This window comes from Gopherus evgoodei, chromosome 2 (assembly GCF_007399415.2).
Source record: "Gopherus evgoodei ecotype Sinaloan lineage chromosome 2, rGopEvg1_v1.p, whole genome shotgun sequence".
Lineage (NCBI taxonomy): Eukaryota > Metazoa > Chordata > Testudines > Testudinidae > Gopherus > Gopherus evgoodei.
Window position 1 is genome coordinate 61539050 of NC_044323.1, and position 23660 is coordinate 61562709.

The window sequence follows — 23660 nt, forward strand, 5'->3', positions numbered from 1 at the left end:
GTACATTATATGGCTAATAGTGAGTAATCCCACCAGCAGCTATTTTTATATTTTAAGCAGAACAAACTCTTTAGAATAGTTTTCAGCTCCATAACTGTAGTCTGCAGTGTCATCAGTGACTTCTTGTTTACTGACAAATAGCACTTGAGATGCGTTATATTATGGGCGGTGGGCTGGTAGATTTTTTTTTATCTTTTACAGATATATTTGGATAATTGCATTTACTGAAATCACCCCCATGTCTTTTCCCACTTCTTTCTGAAGAAGACAGCTTAAACAAAGGCAGTCTGATGTTTTATTGATATGATGTTAACCAGATTTCAGACTTTTCTATCCTAAACAGGGTTTTTGGAAATGCAGTACATATTGGTTCAAGCAAATGTTATTGCTTTTGGTGGCTGTTGAATTGTCTAAATGAAATGAGTTTTGGTGAGTCATAAAACCCACCCTCGCAACTGGCACTAAGTGAGAACCTTGTTGGCCAAGGCCTGAATGGACATGAAAACTCTGTATATACATAAACCATATAATTAGTTATATTTGGCCATTATTAAAGATTCTAGAAATGGTTATTCAGTCTTAATTTCAAGTGTGTTCAGGCACGATCAAAGCCCTGTGGCTTCAGTGGAAAGGCTTTCACTGATTTCAATGGTCCACATCTTTAGAAAGCAGTGGGGTTGGTTGGTTTTTTAATTTTTATTTATTTTTTTTGTATTTCTTATACAAATCAGAAATGCTTGTAAATTGCGGAAGTGATTCAACACTTTTAGTGGTTTCTCTTGAAAAGGGCTTAGGTAAATTTGTGCTTGCATTGTCACTGCCCATGTTTCTCCACTTTTGTGGATAGACAGAGGACTTCAGTTTCTGACACAGCCTCTCTGGCACATTTTCTGATTAAAAAAAATAATCTTCAAAAAGCAGAATAAAAATAAACAAAATCAAAGCAATATCAAAACTAGGCTAGTATATCCAGGGTAGGCCAGGGATGGGGTGGGCCAGTACTAGAAATTGTCTTGACTGAAATTACTCCCTTTGACATTAGAAAGAATAGTATGTCTCAGACTGCATTTACCTCAACTGTTCGTTTCCTGGCTTTCTTCTAACATTTGTGTTTTGTGTGGCTGAGAGGTTTTTGTTTTTAGCTGCCAACTGCATGTTCTGGAAGGTCTGAGGCTCTGCTAAGCATCCCTAATTCTCCTTTAACCAAGTGTTTTTGTTAGGGATTAAAACTGTATCATGGCACGGAGGGATTATGAAGAATCCTTGGCTTCAAGTCATGCTGCACTTACTTGCAGTGGAGGTGGGATGGGGAAATAGGGTAGGGTATAGATTTGGGGTGCCAGATGTCCAGTTTTTGATCAGAACACCCAATCAAAAAGGGACCCTGGCAGCTCCGGTCAGCACCGCCCATTGGGCCATTAAAAGTCTGGTCAGCAGTGCTGCAGGGTCTAAGGCAGGCTAGTCCCTACCTATCCTGGCACGGTGCTGCTGCCAGCAGATCCATCTCCTAGGTGGGGGAGACCATGGGGCTCCGCACGCTGCCCCCGCCCCAAGCACTGGCTCTGCTGTTCCATTGGCCGGGAACCATGGCCAGTGGGAGCTGGAGGGGCAGTGCCTGTGGGCAAGAGCAACACATGGAGCCTCCTGGCCACCCTCACCTAGGAGCCAGACCTGCTGGCTGCCTCTAGGGTGCATCACAGAGCCAGGACAGGCAGAAAGCTTGTCTTATCCCTGCTGCACTGCTGACCAAGTCCCAATCCCCTGACCCAGCCCTGAGCCCCCTCAAACTTGGAGAGCCCCTCCTGCACCCCAAACCCCTTATCACCAGCCCCACCACAGAGCCTGCACCCCTATCCCAGAACTCTTACCCAAACCTACACACCAACCCCATTCCTCCAAATCCCTTGGCCCCATCCCCCAGTCTGAAGCCCCCTCCTGCACCCCAAACCCATCATCCCTGGCCCCAGCCCAGAGCCTATACCCCCTCCCACACCCCAATCCCCTGACTCAACCTGCAAGCCCCCTCTCACATTCTGAATCCCTTGGCCCCACCCCCCAGCCTGTAGCCTCCTCCTGCACCCCAAACCCTTCATCCCCAGCCCCACCCCAGCTGGAGCCCTCCCACACCCCAACTTTCTGCCCCCATGAGGAGACCCTTCCTGCACCCTGAACCCCTCATTTCTGGCCCCACGCCAGAGCCTGAACCCCAGTAAGAGCCCTCACCCCCCTCCTGCACCCCAACCTCCTGCCCCAGCCCAGTGAAAGTGCGTGAGGGTGGGGGAGAGCGAGCCACCAAGGGAGAGGGAATGTAGTGAGTGGGGCCCCAAAGAAGGGTTGGGGTGCGGCCTTGGAGAAGGGGCGAGGCTAGGGTTTTGGTTTTGTGTGATTAGAAAGTTGGCAACCCTAGGGGGAGATGGAGAGGAGCTAATCTTGCTACAACTGCTCCCTGCTGGTAGTGAAGATACAGCCTCTAAGAGGCCCTTCGGTACAGAACTACCTGTGCCAGTGGAAGGCATAAAGCAGCCTTGTCACCTCCCATAGGGGCACTTCGCAGGTAGGCTCGCTGCTGTAATACTGAAGCTTTCTTTAGTGTGAAGATTTTTTAGAGGAAAAATCCCCTAACACTTTCTCTTAAGAGGTGTATTAGGCCATGTCTACACTAGCGAGCTTACAGCAGTACAGCTCTACCGATGCAGCTGTGCCACTTGAAGATCGCTCATATAGCTGCTCTGTGCTGACGGGCGAGAGCTCTCCCGTTGATATAATAAAACCACCTCAACGAGCGTGATACCTATGTCAACGGGAGAAGCTATCCCGCTGACATGGCACTGTGCACACTGCCACTTATGCTGGTGAAACTTATGTAGCTCCAGGATGTGATTTTTCATACCCCTGAGCAACAAAAATTTTTCCGACATAAATGGTAATGTAGACATGGCTCATACTCGTGACCCCCACCATTAAAGTGACCCCACCTAAAATCCTGATGACAGCTTGTACATGATTTGGGGTAACTAAAGAGTGGTCAATTGAGTTCTACAGTGTGGCTTGCAGCCAATCTCATTCATCAATACATAGGCATACCTAGTCTCCGCATGAAGGACCATCATGAGGAAACATACTTATTTTATTTGAGTTGAAGTTCTGAAATAAGTGGAGGTGATGATATGCATAGCAGCTCACCCGTTGTCAGCTCACTGAAGAGTGTCCAAGGGTCCACTTTGAAGAAGGAAATTTAAGGTGCCATCTTCCTGATCTGATTTCATAAATACTGTAACATTATTTTAAGGTTATGGCGCTAAAAATAAAATAACATTTTGTGACTTGAGTATTTTCTTTGAGAAATACGTAGCAGATCTTTCACAACCAATGATTTGTAGGAGAGTACTCGGAAGATAACAGAAAGGAGAAAAACTTAAGTAGAGCTGAGCAGAAACAGATTTTTTTGATTTGTTGGAAATTTCAAAAAGTCAGGGGGAAAATTGTTATTCTGGCCTAAATTAAAATTTTCAAAAATTTCAACAAATAAAAAGTAAAAAAAATTATGTTTTGGGTTAACAAAATATTTTGTATTGATTTCAACCATTTTTACATATTTTTGATTAAAATAAAGGAAATTTTAAATGAAAATTAATTTAAAACTAAACATTTTAAATGTTTCTTTTTGAAAATGTCAAAATGGAACATTTTGATTTTTTTCAGATTTTGTTTTGTTTTCTAAATGAACAACTTGGAGAAACAGACAATTCACAATTTATTGTGATGTCACCAAATCTGCATTTTTTGTTGAAAAATTTTTTTGGCTGATAATTTTCCCCCAGCTCTACTTACAAGGATATTTTTCTATAATTGCACAAGTAATTCCCAGTTATATTAATAGAAGGTCAGTGCAGTATTAATAATACAGAACTAAACCCTGTGGGTGTCATATTTATATATATGAAAACATTATAATAAAAGAAAGTGAGAAAGAATAGGAATGGTTATTTTTTGTAATTGGCAGAAATAACAATGAACAGGGAATTGGGGCTCTGGACTCCTGGTTTCTGTTAATAAATGCAATGAAGCCATGTAGGCTTAGAAAGTCATTTTACCTTGTGGGACTTCATTTTCCCTGTCTATAAAGTGGGGGTAGTGAGATGTCTCTACTCAACAGAGCTGTTGTGAGACTTGATATTTGTAAAGTGTTTTTTGACAGTATAGCAAGAGAAGTATAGTCTCTTAAAACATGTCATTTACAAATTTACAAATGAATTTATAGTCATGGTATTGGCTTCCTTTCTTTCAAGTCTCCTCAGGGTTGATATTTCAGATATTTTTAGAGGTCAGACAAAAGTTTCTAGAAATGTACAAATGTAATGGAAAATTATTGTTTATAAATTCCTTAATAATTCTCTTCTTTCTTTCTTTCTCGGGGGGGGGGGAAGGGGGGAGCGAAACAGGCACAGGACCAAGAAGGCTGTCAGCAATCTACAAAGATTTACGATTTGAGAATATCAAGTATTTGCCTTCTGCAAGGTATTGCTTAATGTAGTCTGTCAAAAGCAGTTCACCCTGTCAGTTATGTCCAAACAACATGAGCCTTGAATTTCCTCAACAAGGCTGAAACTATACACAGCACTTCAAAGCCGATATATTAAATAAAGTCTGTCATGTCTCAAGCTGTGTTATTGCTAATGTATGCTTAATATCAAAAATGTATTACCCTCTCATATAGAGCTTGGATTAAGCAGATAGTGGCAGCTAGTAGTATGCCTGCTCTAAAAGACTCCTCTTTTAACACGGGCAGACTCAGATCAGAGGATGGGTGAGATTGTGACTGTGTACAGAGTTGGGGTTTACAGAGTTGCCCTTTTCCCCTTCAATTTCTCATTACCTCCTAACATCCTCTGGGATTCAAGTCCCTCCAAAGGAGGCAGAAAGGAAGCAGGGTCTTAGCCCAGCATACCTATGCACTGGCCAGCAGATCTGGCCAGCCCTGGAAGGAAGTACATTCTTCACAGTCCTAAGGCATGTTCCTTGCCACAGCCCCTCCTGGTGCCCCTGTTGGGGTGCTGTGGCTCCATCACATCCTCAAAGCAGGGCATTGTAGCTAGTCTTGTGAGGTTATAATTCACAGCTAGACAAAGCCATTAATTCCTTACTTTTCCCCTGGCTGGATCTGTCAGCCTAGGCAGAACAGGGGTTCATCGAGGACAAGAAAATGCCTAGTGATTGTTTATTATGTGAATGATTGCAGGAAATGAGGGATGGCCTTTTTTTAAGTTGTTAAGGTGGGTCTAGGTTCTTCATTTCCCTTGCTGTAACCTCTCTCAAAGACCACATGTCAAGGCCACCATCTTTCTATCCAGGGCCGGCTGAAGGCACCAGCGAAGGAAGCAGGTGCATGGGGTGGCCAATAGAAAGAGGCGGCAGTTCGTTTGTTGCTGGGGCAGCACATCCGGGTCGTTATCGTTGGCACGTCGGCGGCAGCTCAATCGGCCCCCTTGAGTCTTCGGCAGTGGGTCCATCCGTCCCTGGCTTCCTCCTCGGCGGCACTTTGGTGGCAGCTCAATCAGGTTTTTCTTTTTTTTCACTGCTTGGGGTGGCAAAAAAGCTGGAGCCAGCCCTGTTTCCGTCTAAGGAAAAATGGATAGGACTTCCTTCAGGCCCTGATACCACCACTCCTCAGTCAGCGAAAAAGGGCACAGCTGAGCAAGGTGTATTGGTCCCTCTTCATGCCTCCTTCTACAGCGTTGAGCAGACTATCCTTGAAGCACTCTCAGCCTCTGCTGTGCCAAAACCAAACAAGCCAACACCATCACAGCCTGGTCCAGGGACTGAAAGTGTATGTTCTTTGATAAGCAAACCACTATGTTGGTTTCACAGTCTCATTATTGCCAACTTTCACAGTTTTATAAGTCTTGCAATGTGTGGGTTTATCTTAAAGCTCCAGCTGCTGGAGTCATGTTATCAATGAAAATCTCAGCTTTCATAAACAAATCAGTTTAGACCCTGCTATCCTTCCAGGTTTGCAGAGAAAAGTTATAAGGGTGAAGCTTAAAGGCTTTGGAGAAATCACAAGCCAAAAAGAAGCCTGAATTTCCCATTTTTTCTATTAACCATTTCATGGGTTTTTTTGAGTCCTGCCTCGTGTTTTTTGAATGCTTGGGGTTGGCAATACTTCAGTCTGATGCTGCAAGTAGCATGTTCTCCGGAGGACAACTCTGTTTAGAGGCAAGATTGTGTCAGCTTTGTGGAGTTTCAGAAATGTATTTCCAAACATGAGTGCCAATTTTTAAATGAGTTTTTTTTAACATGTTTATTCTCTTAAGTTTGTCTTCTGTTAATGCTCTAGTTAATTTCACTGACAAGACTGTTCAGCCAAACATCCAGTTCTAAACAAATACTGCAAAATATTTGTGGAAAGTGAATCTGAATTTGTATTTACTCATATTCACACAAGAACTCTGAGTTCTGATCCAATCAGAGAACAGAAACATACCATGTGATCTATCTGTCCCAGCAAAACAGTTCAATTATAAATTTTGACTTCTTAAAGTAATACCAACAGCTAACAGTTTGAAAGCAACGCACAGGCTAAAATGTGTTGGCATAAAATATTAAACAATTTCAACCAGGAAACAAATCTGAAGAAACTGTTGTTTGTTCAAAGACACTTTCCAAACAGCTAAAAGGACTAAATCTGACTAAGAAAGTACTGTCTACAGTTGTCCAGATCTAATTACTGGTTAGCTAGTAGATAAAATGGAAAGCAATGTTTGTATTAATAAATAAGAAGAGCTCCTGTCCAGACACAGCAGTCTAGGGAAATATAGTTTCACTTTTGTTAATGCTAAACTATACAAGTCTGACATCTTGAATACTACGACTAGGAAGAACTTGGAGGAACTAAAGTGACTTAAAAGTAACACAAATAGTTGTAGTTACAATGATTCTGAAATTTCCTCAGCCACTTGAGACATTTCAAAGTAAGCAATCTTGTTTAAACTCCCCATGGTTGTCATTCCAGCCTATATGTCAAGAAGCAATCTAAAACCAATTGCTTTTGGTGGTGTTACTTTATTTCTGGGTAACTGGAGATACTTCTCCATGAACTGTGAGGCCAGGACATTAATCTTTCCCAGTTATCTACCATCACAAAATCATGTACTATAGCTGTTGATTACTTTTCCCAAACTGGAATCACCACAGTCTTAGGAACACATCAGGGTTTTTCTCTTTGACAGAAATATGCTTACACAATATTGTATGTTCTTATTGATGCTTTCTTGGTAGACAGGATTCCATACAAAATTAGATTGTGAGATATTGCAGGAGAGGGTAAAGTCCTTTATGGAAAAAGACAATTTCCATTTGTGTGTGTGGACAGTAAGAAAGTCTGTCACAGTCTGTCTTTGGCATTTTTATTATGGTACATGTCATTTTTTATGATGTAAGCATTGTAAAAAATGTCACAGGATCCTACAGGAGTATGTTCTTGTTGTATAAATGATGAAAGTACATCAGCAGAAAGTGGAAAACAGACCTGCTTTTGAAATATTTGGATTTTTCAAACAGAACATTCAAAGAAACACCATTATCTGGGCAAATTCTGCCTCCCTGTACAAAACCTCTCTCTGTGTGGTTTGGGGAGATGGAATTCTCTCCTGCTGGGCCATGAAGCCCTAGTGAAACTGCTTTCACCATTGCAGTTCATGATTGCTTATAGTTGCAGATCCACTGGCCACATCTACACCCCTTCACCCAAAATTCAGTGTAATTAATGTTATTACAGTGCTTTTCAATGGAACAAATCTCTTGGGGAGGTGGATTAACTACAGCAACAGGAGAACCCCTCCCATCACTGCCATGAGGTCTACACTGAAGGGTTTATAATGAAGATATAACTTAAGTCACTTGGGCCTTGCAACGTTGAGTGGAGCAATGCCTAAATACCTTTCAAAAACTGGGCCCAAGTGCTTTGCTGAATTGGGGCAAAAAATCAGAGGTCCTGATCCTACGTTCCTTATTCAGCCAAATCTTTAGTCGACATCAAAGGGAATTTTGCCCGAGTAAGAGAGTGCAAGATCAGGCCCAGGAACTGCATTTTATTTTTTCAATGTATGGTTATTTGTAATTGCTATGAAAATTTTGCAGCACCCATATCAGTGGGGTCCTGATGGCCAAGTGCTGGCCACAACAACAGCTGTAGTGTGTGACAACTGCCTAACATATCCTCAACAACCACAATATTTGATTACAGAAAAATGAGGGTATATCTGGTGAGTACTAAAAAATATCTAAAGCCTGTCTCAATAGCAGAAGTGGCAGCACTTACATAAATTCTTTACATTAGCAATTTAGATACAGCTATTTTCACAAAAGTCTATTTGTAGATAGTAATGTTTCCCATAATTTGTATTGTAATGGTGCAGTATTGTTACGTTAGAGTGACCTGCAACTGCCTCTTAATCTCATAGACCTGATTTGCACAGCTTGCATAGGGAGTTTAATTTTACAGCTTTTAGTTCCCCATCAAAAAATACCACCAATTTATGGAACAAAATTAAGAGTGTATTAGAAATATCAGTCACTGTGAAAATCCTAAGGGATAATTCAGAACTCTGTAAAAGGTCATGATATAAATAATTGCTTGGTGAATATGGACTATGCCTGTTTGTCATTAAGCACCAGCAGAGAGCTAATATACTTTAATATGTCTACTAAATGCTGTCTGACTGATGTATAATCACAATCAAGTAAGACAATTAAGCTAAACAATTGCTTCTTGGTGCCAAATAAATTTTTTCTGCATGCAAAAAATAAAATAACACATATATTGTACTTTTACGCTATAGTAATGATCACAGCTTTTACTTTATTTATATAACTTATCTAGTCTAATTATGCATACACTTAAATGTTAAATTGTTATTTTGCAGTGTTATTGTGGCATTTATCAAAGAATATTTTGCATTAATTCCTGCCCCCAAAATGTTAGGGTTGAATACAGTACTTGATATATGGTGCATCTACTTAACTGGGATTGTTCCCAGGAACCTTATACAATGTCCCTCAAACAATGTAATTGACACATTGTGCACATTACTGTCCCCATCCAACAACTTTTTCTGCATAGGCAGACCCCTGAGTCCACACAGATCCTCCATGGTTCTCTTTGTAGAATCCGAGTCTACAGCTTAAAACCATTTTAGAAACAATAAACATGGTGGGTTTTACCACTGTTCTAGCGAGGTTTCCCTGACCAATATACACAGTGTTTTGATTGGTCTTGCTTGGCTTGGGTTTTTTTTTTTAAACAGTTGCTGAATTCCATTGTGGCTGTATTTAGAAGTAACACGTTTGGTCAGGACTTAAGAATGGAATCAAATGTTTAATATAGCTAGGAATGGATCAAGAGGTGATATAGCACCTAGTGTTCCAAATTGATTACCTTGATAAATGTAGTGTTTGTAACCAGATTAGAATTAGGGTAGGGTTCACCTTTGTGTCAGTCTTACAAAAACATGTGATGCTCTTTATCCTGAATTTCTGGTGTATTGGGCCTATAGGCAGTGGTGAGCTGGAGCCAGTTCCCACCAGTTCGCGGGAACCAGTTGTTAAATTTAGAAACCCTTTTAGAATCGGTTGTAAAGGTCTTTTAAATTTAACAAAAGCTCCAGCAGCTCCCTGCCCTGCCCTGCCCCCAGCCCCAGCTCACCTGGCTCCAGCTCTGCCTCTGCCTCCTCCTCTGAAGGCTCCCCCTCCGGGCTTCCCGCCAATCATCTGTTAGCACGGGAAGCCTGGGAGGGCTGAGAAGGAAGCAGCAGCTTCCTGCAGGTGAGCTGGGGCGCGGGGCACAAGGAGGGGTCTAGGCGCTGCACGTCTCCGGCCCCGGCCCCCAACCCCGGCGCCGGCCAGCTGGGCAGCGTGGCTCCGGGCTGGACCCTGGCCCAGACTCCGACTCCAGCCGGCCAGGCGGCGCAGCTCCAGGCAGCGCGGTAAGGGGAGCAGGGAGGGGGTGTTGGATAGAGGACAGGGGATGGATTAGGATCAGGACTCGAGGTGGTCAGAGGGCAGGGAAGAGGGGAATTGAACGGGAGCAAGGATCGGGGGGGGCAATCAGGAAGGAGCAGTGGTTGGATGGGGCAGTGGGAGGCAGTCAGGAGCAGGGGTTCCAGGGCAGTCGGGACAGAGAGAAGGGGTGGTTGGATGGGGCAGGGGACCTGGGTGGCCATCAGGAATAAGAGGAGGGGTTGGATGGGGTGGCAGGGGGCAGTTAGGGGACAGGGGTCCTGGGGGTGGGGTGTCAAGGAATGTGGGAGGTTGGATGGGGCAGGAGTCCCGGGAGGTGGGGGGGACGACCCCCTCGTGGGGTGAGGAGGAGGGAACCGGTTGTTAATATTTTGGCAGCTCATCACTGCCTATAGGTATGAGGGGATTGAATGGGACACCAGGGTTAATGGGGTGGCAGAAAACCTGGAGCCGGCCTTCCCCAGAGTGCCCCATTGTGACCGCTCTGGACAGCACTTTGAACTCCGATGCAGTAACCAGGTACACAGGAAAAGCCCCGGGAACTTTTTAATTTCATTTCCAGTTTGATCAGTGTGGCGAACTCAGTAGCACAGGAGACCATGCAGTCCCCCCAGAATCGTAGAGCATAGAATGTTTCTATGCTCCTGCTATCATCTCCGTCCCTGAGGTTATCGCAGATTAGAAGGCGAAAAAAACGCACTTGCAATGACATGTTTTCCAAGCTCATGCAGTCCTCCCACACTGATAGGGCACAGCTGAATGCATAGAGGCATTCAGTGGCAGAGGCCAGGAAAGAATTAAGTGAGCATGAAGAACGGAGGCAGGACGCAATGCTGAGGCTAATGGAGGAGCAAACAGACATGATGAAGTATCTGGTGGAGCTGCAGGAAAGCCAACAAGAGCACAGCCCCCTGCTGCATCCACTGTATAACTGCTTACCCTCCTCCCCATGTACCATAGCCTCCTTACCCAGATGCCCAAGAATGTGGGGGTGGGGAGGCTCTGGGCACCAGCCACTCCACTGCAGAGGATAGCCCATGCAACAGAAGGCTGTCATTCAAACAGTTTGATTTTTTGTGTGGCTATAATAAGCAATGTGGCCTTCTCCTTCCCTCCTCCCCCACCCCACTTGGGCTACCTTGTCCATTATCTCAATTTTTTTAATTAATAAAGAAAGAATGCATGGTTTCAAAACAATAATTACTTTATTTTGAAGGGGGAAGGGTGGTTGGCTTACAAGGAATTAAAATCAACAAACGGGGTGGGTTTGCATCAAGGAGAAACACACACACAGCTGTCACACTGAAGCCTGGTCAGTCATGAAACTGGTTTTCAAAGCCTCTCTCATGCACAGCGCACCTTGCTGTCTTCTTCTAATCGCCCTGGTGTCTGGCACGAAACAATTGTCTGCCTTTGCTTTCATGGCGGGAGGGGCGACTGATGACATGTACCCAAAATCACCCGCGACAATGTTTTTGCCCATCAGGCATTGGGAGCTTAACCCAGAATTCCAATGGGCAGTGGAGACTGCAGGAACTGTGGGATAGTTGCCCACAGTGTACCATACCGTAAGTCAATGCTAGCCACAGTAGTGGGGACGCACTCCGCCGACTTAATGTGCTTAGTGTGGACATATGCAATCAACTGTATAAAATAGATTTGTAAAAATTGCCTTCTGTAAAATCGACCTAATTTCGTAGTGTAGACATGCCCAAAGATACTAGGATGAGAATCCCATAGAAAAGTCCAGGAGAAAATGAATAGTTCTGTATTTGGTGCAAGGTTTAGATGGTGATTGGCAAATAAAGCATGCACCACATGTTGAATGATGAAGATAAAACAAAATATTGAGTAGCTGCTCTTTGAGCACAATCCATTCTGTGTACTGAATGGGGCAGAGGTCCCATGGTGAAAATAGTATGTGATCATGTAATTAAGGGACTGAACTAAGGTTGTGTGGGCAACTTTAATTCTGGTGTTTCCTAATTTTTGAGTGCTTGACTTCTAGCTTTAAAATCAATGTAGTGTTGTTATGGAATGAGAAATAGATCTGTCAGATGATATGACAAATGTCTAAATTAGAGGTTTTAAAGAAAGTTACCCTTATACAAACCGCTGATAGCAAGTGCCTTCTAAAAATGTCCTCACAGCAAAGAGTTAATCGCTCTTCTGTGCTGATGGTATCACCTGATCAAACTGATACAAAACAGATGTACACCATTTTATTGTTTGAGCAGTAAATCACCAGGAATAAGACCTCATGACATAATTATAAGCACAGATAACCTTTCCTTCCCTCTTGCTGCATGGCTATAGAATCTGGCTGCTCCACCCAGATTTACTCAAATTACCTGATTAGTTTGAGGATAAAGTTATACAAATATTTTAAAGGAAATCTCTTCCTTATGGACTATGCTTCCACTTTGCCTGTGTGAGATTTTACTATGCAACAGATCAGCTCCCGGGGTGCAGTTCACCTCTGTGCAAAAGGCCTAGGCTTCACTGGAGTACAAAAAGAGCCTTCAAACTGGAGCTTGCCTGGTGCATAACTTTGGGGCTGGCCCTCTTCACAGGGTTATTTTCACACATTGCTGTGTCTTCAGAGCCCTCTCCTGACATTAGAGGCTAAGGCCTGGATCCACAAGGGGATATTGGTCCTTAAAGTGGGTAGTTAGGTGCCTAAGTCCAAAATTTAGGCAGTGCTGTAATCCTCAAGACCTCTGCTCATCTGCTATCTACCTCTGTGGGTGACTAAAATCCCTTGTTTACTAAATTTTTGTCATAAAAGTCCCCTATATTTCTACTTCTGGGCATCAACAGAACAACTCAATCTAGGCACCCAGTGCCCCTAAACCTGTCTCAGGCATAAGGCCCAGCAGGATTGTCAGACTAGATGAAGACTGATGTTCCTCTGCCTATCCTCCATGTGGGCCTCTCCATTTGGTGTGCTCAGAGCAGGCCTACCAGACTGGGGCCCATACAAAATCCCAGGAGACAAGAAGGTGGCAGTGCCTACCTGATAACTTCTTGTTTAGTGGTTAGACCATTCCCCTGAGATGTGAGAGATGCAGGGTCCAGTCCCCCTGCTGCAGGGACTAATTATTGATCTGAAGTGGAACAGTTTCAACAGAATTAATTAAGGGGCCCCTGCATCAGAACATCCCATATCTCAGTGGTTAGGGCATGCCCCTGAAAGGTTGGGGACCCCTGTTCAAACCTTTTCAGGGTGAAACATTTAAGGAAAAAAAGTAATAGTGGATGTTTTTATGTATCTTCCTTTTTAAATCTTACACCCTGAAGTAGGTCTTGCAATTTGGTTAACATCTAGGTGAAATACAAATAAAAGCTGAGCCCCAGGAGGCTGTTCTAGGATGTGTGATAGCAAGGATAAATTACATAAACTAAATAATAGTGAGACGATCTTTGCTCCTGAGTGACACCCACTAAAAGCTACAAAGACATACAAAAACTGGAGGCCAAGCAAGGCTCATAATCAGTTATGCCAAAATAAATATCCTCGAAATCCAGACATCAAGTTGCAACATCGCATTAGAAGGCAAAACCACCAAGAAACAGTCCATCTATCTGGGCAGCACCTAACTTATCAATGAAGACCTTGAGAAGGAAGTGACATCAAGTACAGGGAAAGGCATCCACAGCATTTGCTAAACTCAACAACATATGGAAATCAAAGATATATAGCTTCAGAACACTGAGAATTTTCCACTCAAATGTTATCTCAGTGCTAACGTGACTGCGAGACCTGGAGAGCTAACGAAATGTTAGACAGAAAACTAGATGCCTTTGAAAGTAAGTGCCTACAAAAGATCCTATGCACTGGATGGAAAGACACAAGATGTCCACAGTGCAATGTAAGCGTAGGATGGGTAGAACGCAAGTTGGCAGACCCTGGTTTGTTAAGCTATGGCTTGAATGTCTACACTCATTTATAATCCCAGGTTAGGAATTGTTGAACCCTGGTACAGACTGTGGTTCCAGCATCTACACAGCATTATGCAGGCCTGGTTCTAACTGCCCATATCCCAGACTTCCTAGCACCCTCCCAAAATGTGGCTGATTTAGCTTTTTATTCATTGTGCAGTGTGGGAAAACTTGCCTGTCCAAAGACAAAGAAGGTCAGCCCCTGGGACTGTGGGATACTTTTTTGTGGATGGCCAAAGCATAAGTCCAGTGGGGCTGCATCTACACTGCCTTTAATGCAATAGGGCTTGAACAGTGGGTCTCAGCTTTACTCAGGCTCAGAATCTCCACCCCTGTGGGGTCCTGGGATGCTGGGCCCAAGCCCTGAGTTAGTGTGTAGAAGGAAGCAGGGGTTAGGCTTGTGCCTGAGTTTGAATCCTGGGCTTACACTGCAGCATAGATTTACCCTAAGTCGCCAAAGAAGAGATCTGAGAAATCATCAACCCGCAGCTCACCTCCACTAAAATCAGAAGGAAGCACGGGGCATATTTGGGACATGTTCTCTGATACCAACTCACAGACTGCCATGAGAAGTTGTCACAGGGAAACCCACTGGTGTGAGGAAAAAAAGGTGCCCAACAGAAACTTTGAGAAGAACTGGGAGGGGACCAGCAGTCGTTCTCAACACCATAGAGCAGGTGGAAGCAGCAGCAAATGACAGAGGAATAGAAGAGCCAGAGAGGAATGAAAGCTAGTTTCCACCCCATATCCCAACATTGGCGTGGGAACGATGTGACCTTATGTAATCACCTCCCAGGGATTTTAACTTTACACTCTCTGGACACCACGGTCTGTTAAAAATACAGGCAGCAGAATTTAACAGGCAGAATAAAATGTCCGGAGAAAGCAAATCCCTTTGCCAATCTGCTCTTCGATCAAATGGAGATGCGGTTCTGATCCAGGTTCAAGCTCCCAAGAGCATAGCTTCTCAACTTGTGTTAATAGGCAAAGCTCCACTCACCTCTGTGAAGTTCAGCTGATTTACACCTTTATGCCAGCTGTGGGTCTGGCCCAAGGTGTTTGGATCTGGGGTTTTGATTTGGGCTCATACTTCTTGTCAACAAAGATAAAGGTGGAAAGAAGCAAAGGGAAAGTGATTCAAACCCATTCTCACAGGGGAAGGTTTAGCCTCCTGGGGTTTTATTGTAAGAGGAAGAATAAGAAAAAGACTTAAACAGAGAATTAAAATAAATGAGAAGGGGGAGATTTCTTCCCCTCTCTCAGGCTTGTGAGAACAAAACCTGTTCTATCCACAACTCTTCTCTTTGTTTTTCCCATTTCCCCTACATGTCAGCACTTATCTGAATTTCTTCTAGTAACAAACCCTAGTTCTACTCCCTTCAGAGGCTACGTCTTCACTACCAGCTGTATCAGCGGGTAGCAATCGATTTCTTGGGGATCGATATATCGTGTCTCATCTAGACGTGATATATCGATCCCCGAACGAGTTCCTGTCGACTCCGGAACTCCACCAACGCAAATGGCAGTAGCGGAGTCAACAGGGTGAGCCGCGGACGTCGATCCTGTGCCATGAGGACGGTAGATAACTCGATCTAAGATACTTCGACTTCAGCTACGCTATTCACGTAGCTGAAGTTGCGTATCTTAGATCGATTTCCCCCCCTAGTGTAGACCAGCCCAGAGTTCCAGTGCTCCTAATAGATGATCAGTAATGTCCATGCAGTTCCGCATAAACCTGTCTCAGATACAGGGGTAAAAGATCTCCCTTATCATGAGTCAGCCCATCCTCATTCTTTGTCCTTCATCTTTAAATCCCCTCTGATCAGATCACGGGGATGAGGGTTTAGTGTCCAGTTCTACAGAGAACTTTTTTTAAGTTTACCATTTAATGCTTGTAAAAACCACAAGGACACCCAGGCAGCACCAGCACCTTCTGCTCCCCTTTCCCCATGAAGCTCAGTGGGTCTCAGCTGAAGAACTCCCCAGCAGCTTAATTGTGGAATAAAAAATGGGCTGAGCTATACCTTGGCAGTGAGGTAACAATGGGGCAGCCACTCCAGGGGACTAGCTGTAGTGGTCCTGGCATGACCTACCACCACTTTTGGCAGAGAAATCTCTCCTGAGTCCTGCTGGGTTTCCTGAATCAAAGAGTCACCCAGAGATGAAGGTTTGTTTCAAGGATGTGTTAGTGATTTTAACCCAAACCAGACCTGCAACATCCCCTTTTGTTCCGGTTATGGGTGACCCAATCCCCCAAATCAAACACCTTTCCCTGGGCATCCCCAGTCTTGCCCCCACAAAATCCACTGCTACTCCAAATTCCTAGCCTATTCCCACCACCTTAGCTCTGTCATTATACCTTGGGAGTATGATCCAGTGGTGATGGGCGTCTAAAAAGTACTATAGAAGAGCAAAAAATATAATGAACAGGCTGATATAAGTGTACTACTGTGCTGTACTGGATGGGATCAAGAACTGCCATGTGTCCTAGGCCCTGCACTGCTGAAAGAGTTCTCCTTCAGCTCCAGTGACAGGGACCTGTAGTTCTGTCCCAGCTGTTATTGTCTGGGGTGTGCAGTGGACACAATTTTAAAAATCCAAATTTTAACATGCAGCATGGGTAATATGTGAAATGCCCTCTGGGAACTCACCCACATCCCCAAATAATCACTGTCTTATTCCCTCTCTATTCAGTAAAATCCCTGCTTCCATCTCCTGTTCCCCAAGAGTCTCAGAATCAAAGGAACATGGGTGCACCAAGAGTTCCCTTCTGGTCCTGGCTGCCTTTATCATGCCCTGGGGGGAAATTTCGCACTCCATTCCTACCAAACTCACCATCCTCACTGCGGGAACAGCAGGAACCTTTTATGGTGAGGGCATAATCTCATAATTTGGCTTCTCCTTCTCCTCTCCTCACTTTCATCTTACTCAGTTCACAAGTGATCTTTTACAGGAGTACAGTCTTATCATTGGAGCACAGAAGACCTAGTGGGCAGGACCACTGAGTTCTATTGCCAGCGCTGCCACTCTGTGATGGCGTGTGCTCCCCACACTTGCCTGAAGAGGTTAATGTTGGCCAGAGGGGTCAATTAACCAATTAGGCTGCAAATTGGGGGACATTTAGGCTAAGAGGAGAGCCCTAATTAAGAGAAGTTCACTTGTGCAGGAACAGGCGGGGCTGGTATAAAACCAGGGAGCTGGTAGTAGAGAGGGGGCTGCAGCCATTCTTCTAGGACAAAGGCAAGAAAGAGATTTGGACCCAAGAAGAAGGGTTTGTCTACCAGACCCAGGAGACAGGGGTTTAGCTAGAAGGGTAGAGAATGTGAGCCTAGGACAGGCAAGGTAGGAAGAAGTCCAGGGGAGTGGCAAGAAGGTTTGTAGTTGCCCAGCTCTTTACTGCTGCAGACAGGATCCCTGGGCTGGAACCCAGTGTATGGGGGGCGGGACCTGGGTTCCCCATCAGTCACAGTGTGAGAAGCGCAGTCTGGATAGTGAAATAGGAGGCTGTCCAGGACTATTTGTTCTTGCCACTGAAAGAGTGGCCCAAATGTGGCAATGGGGATAAGGCCTGCCTGGGACGGTGTGGAAGACTGTAATAGTACCCTAGAAAGGGAGGACTCTAGTGGCTAAGCCACGAACATGGGTGCAGCAGGTCCCCGGGAGCAAGAGAATGGCTGCAAACCAAGAGATGGAGATAAGAGGCTGAAGAACTGCAAGAAGAGGGCGTTGGACTGAAAGAGCTAATCCCCAGAGTGGCCAGGAGGCAGTACTACCTATGGTGAGTACAGGTTACTATGAATCATTGTTTCAACTTGGGAAAGTCATTTAACCTTTGCCTCAGTTTCCCCATCTATAAAATGAGGATAATACCATTACCCTGCCTTGCAGACTGAATGCTGGGTTTCAGCAGTGACTAAAGCACATAAGTCTCCATATGGCTGAAAAGTGAACAGAGCTTCCAGCCTTCACCTTTCTTCTTTATAGCACAAACACTCAAGATTTATAACATGCTAATGAGGAAAATGGATGTGGGGACCCTTGTTTAAAATACTGGATCTGGCTTTAACTCAAATCACTTAAGAAAACCACCTTTTCCCTTCCTTCCTATCAGTTGTGATTCAGGGCTGCATTCCTTTCCCAAATGACTCTAAAGGCAAGTAACTTCCCTGTTCTCTAGGTTTTCTCAGTGTAATTAGAGTTAAAATCTCAGTCACCTTGTGTTTTTACTGGAAAAGTCATTTGCCCAGAGCACTCTACTGGCCTGACCAAAGCCTATTGAAGTTAATGAGACTCTTTCCATTGGCTTCAGTCAGCCTGAGGTCAGGCCCAAAGAGGGGAAATCCCCTTTTGCCGCAACACCTTTCTTCAGGAATCCTGTTTAAAAAAACTACTTCTCTTAGTGACCTTCTAGCTCAATTCTGTCTCCTAGTTTATAATATTAGAACAAGTGGGAATAACCACTCACAGCAAACTCCATGGCATCTCAGCTGGTGGCAGATGGCAGAGCTCCTAATCAGTATAAAGTTTCCTGCTGGGCAGTTAAAATGATGGTTGCTGAGAGAGGCAGGCTCTGAGAGTGGCCACGAACCCAATGCCTCATTTTGCTGATCAAGGCAGGCTCTGAGAGTGGCCACGAACCCAATGCCTCATTTTACTGATCAAAAGTGTGGCCTGGTTATGCACCAACTGCAGCCTCACAAGGCTCCTGGTCTAGGTAACATCCACGAGTTCACCTCTCACTTTGAGTCAATAGCCAAAAGCTGGCTGCTTTGATTTCTGATTCGTCCCCATGCTTGCAGCATCCCAAAAGTCTGTCACAGAGCAAAGGTCACTAAGTGTTCCCACGCACAGAAACCATTGACAGACCCAAAGACCTAGTGACCAATTTCTCTGCTGTGTTTTACTGTCAAGATGATGGAGAAACTAATCCTGATGCAAATTAATGAGGTAGTTGAACCTCAGCTGCCTTGTGTTCTGGCTGGATTCTGGAGGGGGTGATGCTTTTGCTGCTGCAGTTCCTGGTGAGCCCGGCAGCTCCACAGATACAAAATTTATATCCACAGATGCAGATATCCATGGATATAAAGTGGGTATCTGTGCAGGGCTTTACACTAGAGCTTCTTAAAAAAAAAAGACAAATTCAACCAATTCCTGAACATGGGCAAAACAATGTATTTTCTCCTAGCCTTATTCTTAGACACAGATGAATCATTCTGGCTAAAAATTTCCAACAAAATTCAGCCTGAGGGCATGCTCTCAGCCTGGGAAACTTAAAGTTTGGCTAAGTGGTAAATAACTGAAAATAGGGCCTTACAATGAGAAGTGTCTGGCTACCTTAACTACAGGTGCCACTACCTGCACTGCATATCGCCAGTATTTTTACCACCATTTCATTTAAAAAATGCTCTGAGGAGGCTCAGATAGCACTGTAGTTAAAATGCCAGCAGCTGCCTAGAGCTCTATTTTCGCTAAGTGCTTGCTATATCTTCAGCGGAGCTGCACCAATATTGGCAGAAATGGGAACTCTTTCAAGAAAAAAAGGCAATTTAGACACAGCGAGCGAGAGAGAGAATCTGTCTTTTTAAAATGAATTCAGAGCCCATTTGTTCATATAATGTTTTATTAAATGTTTAATACACACACACACACACACACACACACACACACAAAATAAAACATCATAAACTTCCCATAGTACATAAACTTCTCATGTGTTAACCATTTGCTACCTAACTGTAACTATATTTGAAGAAGATTATGTATAATATGAATGGTTAACATATAAATCAATTACTTGTATTACACAGTTTACAAACAAACCAAATTGGTTTATAAAAATCCAATTAGTTTTAAATCTTATTCTGCTCAGAGCCCATCTGTGTTCTCACAGATTTAACTACGCATTTGGATGAGTAGACACTCTCCCAGGAATATCCAGAAGAGTGCAGATGAACCGAAGAGCTTTAAGTCAACCACATGAATTCGATATTAGAGAAAAATAAAAAGAAAAGGTGAGATTAGTTTTGAGAAGCTTAATTTGTTTGTTAACTATTTTGTAGATAAAGGTACTTTTGTTTGGACTCTAGACTAAATTGCAGCAAGGGAGACTTTAGGTTAGACATTAAGAAAAACTTCCTAACTGTAACGGTAGTTAAGCACTAGAACAAATTGTCTAAGGAGGTTGTGAAATCAGTTACTGGAGGTTTTTAAGAACAGGTTGGACAAACACCGGCCAGGGATGGTTGAGATCAGAGGTCCCCAAACTGTGGGGTGCGTCTCCCCCCAGGGCTATGTGCAGAAATGTTCAGGATGCATGGTGGGGCTTGGGTCAGCCTCCGCGGGATCAGGGTGGGAGCACCACCCAGCCCCATTGCGGCCATGGCTCTGCTCCTGGCCCCGGCCTCAGCCCCAGTCTAGGACTTTGGCCCCATCCCCAGTCACACCTCCAGCCTTGCCCCCTGGCCGAGGCTCCCTTCCTGGCCCCAGACCCTCCCCCAGCTGCAGCCCCAGTCTCCCCTCCTCCCACCCCAGGATCCAGGATCCCACTCCCAGCCCTGGCTCCTGGGGTGGGGGGAGAGGCATAGACAAGGGTAAAGGAGGGGTGCAACCATGAAAAGTTTGGGGACCGCTGGTCTAGATAATAGTTCTGCCTCAGTGCTGGGGACTGGATTAGATGATCTATCGAGGTTCCTTCCAGTCCTATATTTCTGATTTCAGTGCCTTTTACTGTCATGTGACAACACTGGTAGACTTCTCCTTTGGACTGTTAGGGAAGTTTTACTTATGCCACTAATGACAGATTTGTAGCTTACAGTAAAACCACCTCCAGTTTTACTGCTTTGCTGCCTGTGTCTTTCAGCAGCTACAATATAGTAAACTTCAACAGCCACTACTTGCCATATTTATCTGATGATAAACATCAGGTCTCTATTGAGTACCAGTGATGAAGGAGATAGTCTCTTTTCCTTGTCATTATCTGACACTATGACTAAACCCTGGCTCAGTCAGACCCAGTATAGTCTTTCACAATATGAACATATCACTGAGGAAATCTGCTACTTTGTCTGGGCTGTGATTACAGCTACAGGGGAATTTCCTACAGGCAGTTGGGGTCTGGGAGGAGGTGTGGTATGCAGGAAGGGGCTCAGGGCAAGGGGTTTGGGTGCAGGAGGGATGCAGGGTGTATGAGGGGGCTCAGAGCAGGTGGCTGAGGTACAGGAGGGGGCTCAGGGCAGGGGGGTGGGGTGCAGGATGGGTGCAGGCTCCAGCCCAGTACCACTTACCTGGAGTGGCTCCAGGGTGGCAGCAGCATGTAGTGAGGCTAAGGCAGGCTCCCTGCCTGCCCTGGCCCTGTGCCACTTTCGGAAGTAACCAGCACCATGTTCCTGCGGCCCCTGGGAGCAGGGGAGCAGAGGGCTCCATGCGCTGCCTTCCCCTGCGGGTACTTCCCCCGAAGCTCCCACTGACCGTGTTTCCCCGTTCCCGGCCAATGGGAGCTGCGGGGGGTGGTACCTGCAGGCAAGGGCAGCACACAGAGCCCTCTGCTGCCCCCTCGCCCAGGGGCTGCAGGGATATGGTGGTACCAGCCACTTCCAGGAGTGGCATGGGGGCCCATGGTGTCACAGGGATGGCAATCCTGCGGGCTGGATCCAAAGCCCTAATGGGCTGGATCTGGCCTGCAGGCCGTAGTTTGCCCTGCTATAAGCCAAGCCTGCAAATAAAGAGTTTTTTTATTTTTTTTTAAAGCAATAAAGTTTGGGTTTTTATTTGGCTCCTGAATTTTAAGCCTTCAGGGTAATATTTTCAAACTTTTCTCTGCAAGTATGAGGGCTCATGGTGAAATCCTAGCCCTTGCATGGGGAGAGGAGTTTTGCCACTGATTTCAATGATGCCTTACACCCTTCCCCCCCACCTCCCCCCTGAACACCTTGATTCTCAGGCAATCACAGGACTGCAGGACCTGGGGCTTTAAGAAAAACACCCAATATCTTGAAACTCACAATACAATGATAATTGGAAACACTGCAAAACTATCAACGTAACAGTTACTGAGACAGTTTGAATTGACCAGCTCTGATGTTTATCCACTGAGTTAACCCAAGATACTAGCAAACTGAGATAAAATATAATTGATGTTTTTGCAAGACAGCCAGGATCTTCAGGGTTATTGCTTGTGTAAAGCATTAGATATTAGGAAATTTCTCTCTTTCATAAAGCTGCCACTAATGTGCACAATAGTCATTTGCATTATTTAATTTATTTGTATGCTGATCACCCTCTTGCACTCACACAGACACATTGCAGAATCTTAGCTTCACTCTTGTCATGTTTTTCATAGCAACTTAAAATAATTGGGCATTTTTCAATGTTAATTTACCCTATATCAGGGGTCAGCAACCTTTCAGAAGTAGTGTTCCAAGTCTTCATTTATTCACTCTGATTTAAGGTTTTGTGTGCCAGTAATACATTTTAACATTTTTAGAAGGTCTCTTTTTAAATCTATAATATACAACTAAACTCTTGTTGTATGTAAAGTAAATAAGGTTTTTTAAATGTTTAAGAAGCTTCATTTTAAAATTAAATTAAAATGCTGAGCCCCCCAGACTGGTGGCCAGGACCCAGGCAGTGTGAGTGTCACTGCAAATCAGCTCGTGTGTCACCTTCGGCACGCATGCCATAGGTTGCGTACCCCTGCCCTATAACTTGATGATTCTATCATGGAGTGTTAAATCAAGTATTGAAGATATATTTTGCTACAGCACCCTCTAGTGGGACAATAAAAGAAGAACCGTTTTTAACAGCCTAGTAATATCTATTCTATGTATTATGAAAGAATTGAGTAATGAAAATGGATACCAGTGAATATAAATAAATGAGTTGCTGCTTTATAACAGTTTGTGTAATCTTCCAGCAAGTGAAACTACATTCCTCAAAACACCTGCAATATTCCTGTAACCCTTCTGCCCCTCTGAGTTGGCAGCAACAAGGGCCAGGTTCAGTATCCAGGGGTTCTGTTTCAGTAACACAATGGATAACGGGCTTGAGCCCCCGCCCAGTGACCTGGGACACTTACATACCACACCCCCCTGGGCACCTCTAGGAGGCAATACTTCCCCTCTCGCAAGCACGGAGTCTGAGTGTAGCAAAATATTTTTAATAAAGGAAGGAATCAATGTGGCATCCCATTGGAGAAACACCACAAACAGGGTTTTAAGTCCAATCACCCCAAAGTCCAAAAACCCAAAAGTCTCTGGTCAATGCCACCCCAGAGTTCGAGAGTTTATCTGTAGAGGTCCCTCCCTCCAGCCTGGGTAGAAAGGGGCACCTTACATGGTCCGGGCCCAACTGCCCTGCCTCTCCGTGGGTTCTGCTTCCGCCTTCTACACAAACTGCTCCGCTTTATCAGCCGCTCCACTCTGCTCCTCCAGCCATCCTCACAAACTGCTCCACTCCACCAGCTGCTCTGCTCCATGAGCTGCTCCAGTTCTCCCTGCAAACTGCTCGGCTCTTCTCGCTCTGTGGGCCGCTCCACCCATCCCACAGCTACTCCGCTCTGCCAGCTGCTCCGCTCCACCAGCTGTCCCATGATTCGCTCCAGCCATCCCCACAAACTGCTCCACTCCACCAGCTGCTCTGTTCCACAGTATAGCTTCAGGCTTCTCCACTAGTTAGCACAGTACTCAGTGCTCTCAGCTCAGTAA

The 23660-nt window shown here is 44.7% G+C and overlaps 1 long non-coding RNA gene across 2 annotated transcripts in view; it reads left to right on the plus strand.

Moving 5' to 3' along the window:
* LOC115645751 overlaps positions 1–23660 on the plus strand; it is a 952243-nt gene that overhangs the window by 22742 nt on the left and 905841 nt on the right. For both annotated transcript variants that reach the window (XR_003998812.1, XR_003998813.1), the window contains exons 3-4: positions 4428–4518; positions 5352–5382. This is a non-coding gene — a long non-coding RNA (uncharacterized LOC115645751). The remainder of the gene's footprint in view (positions 1–4427; positions 4519–5351; positions 5383–23660) is intronic.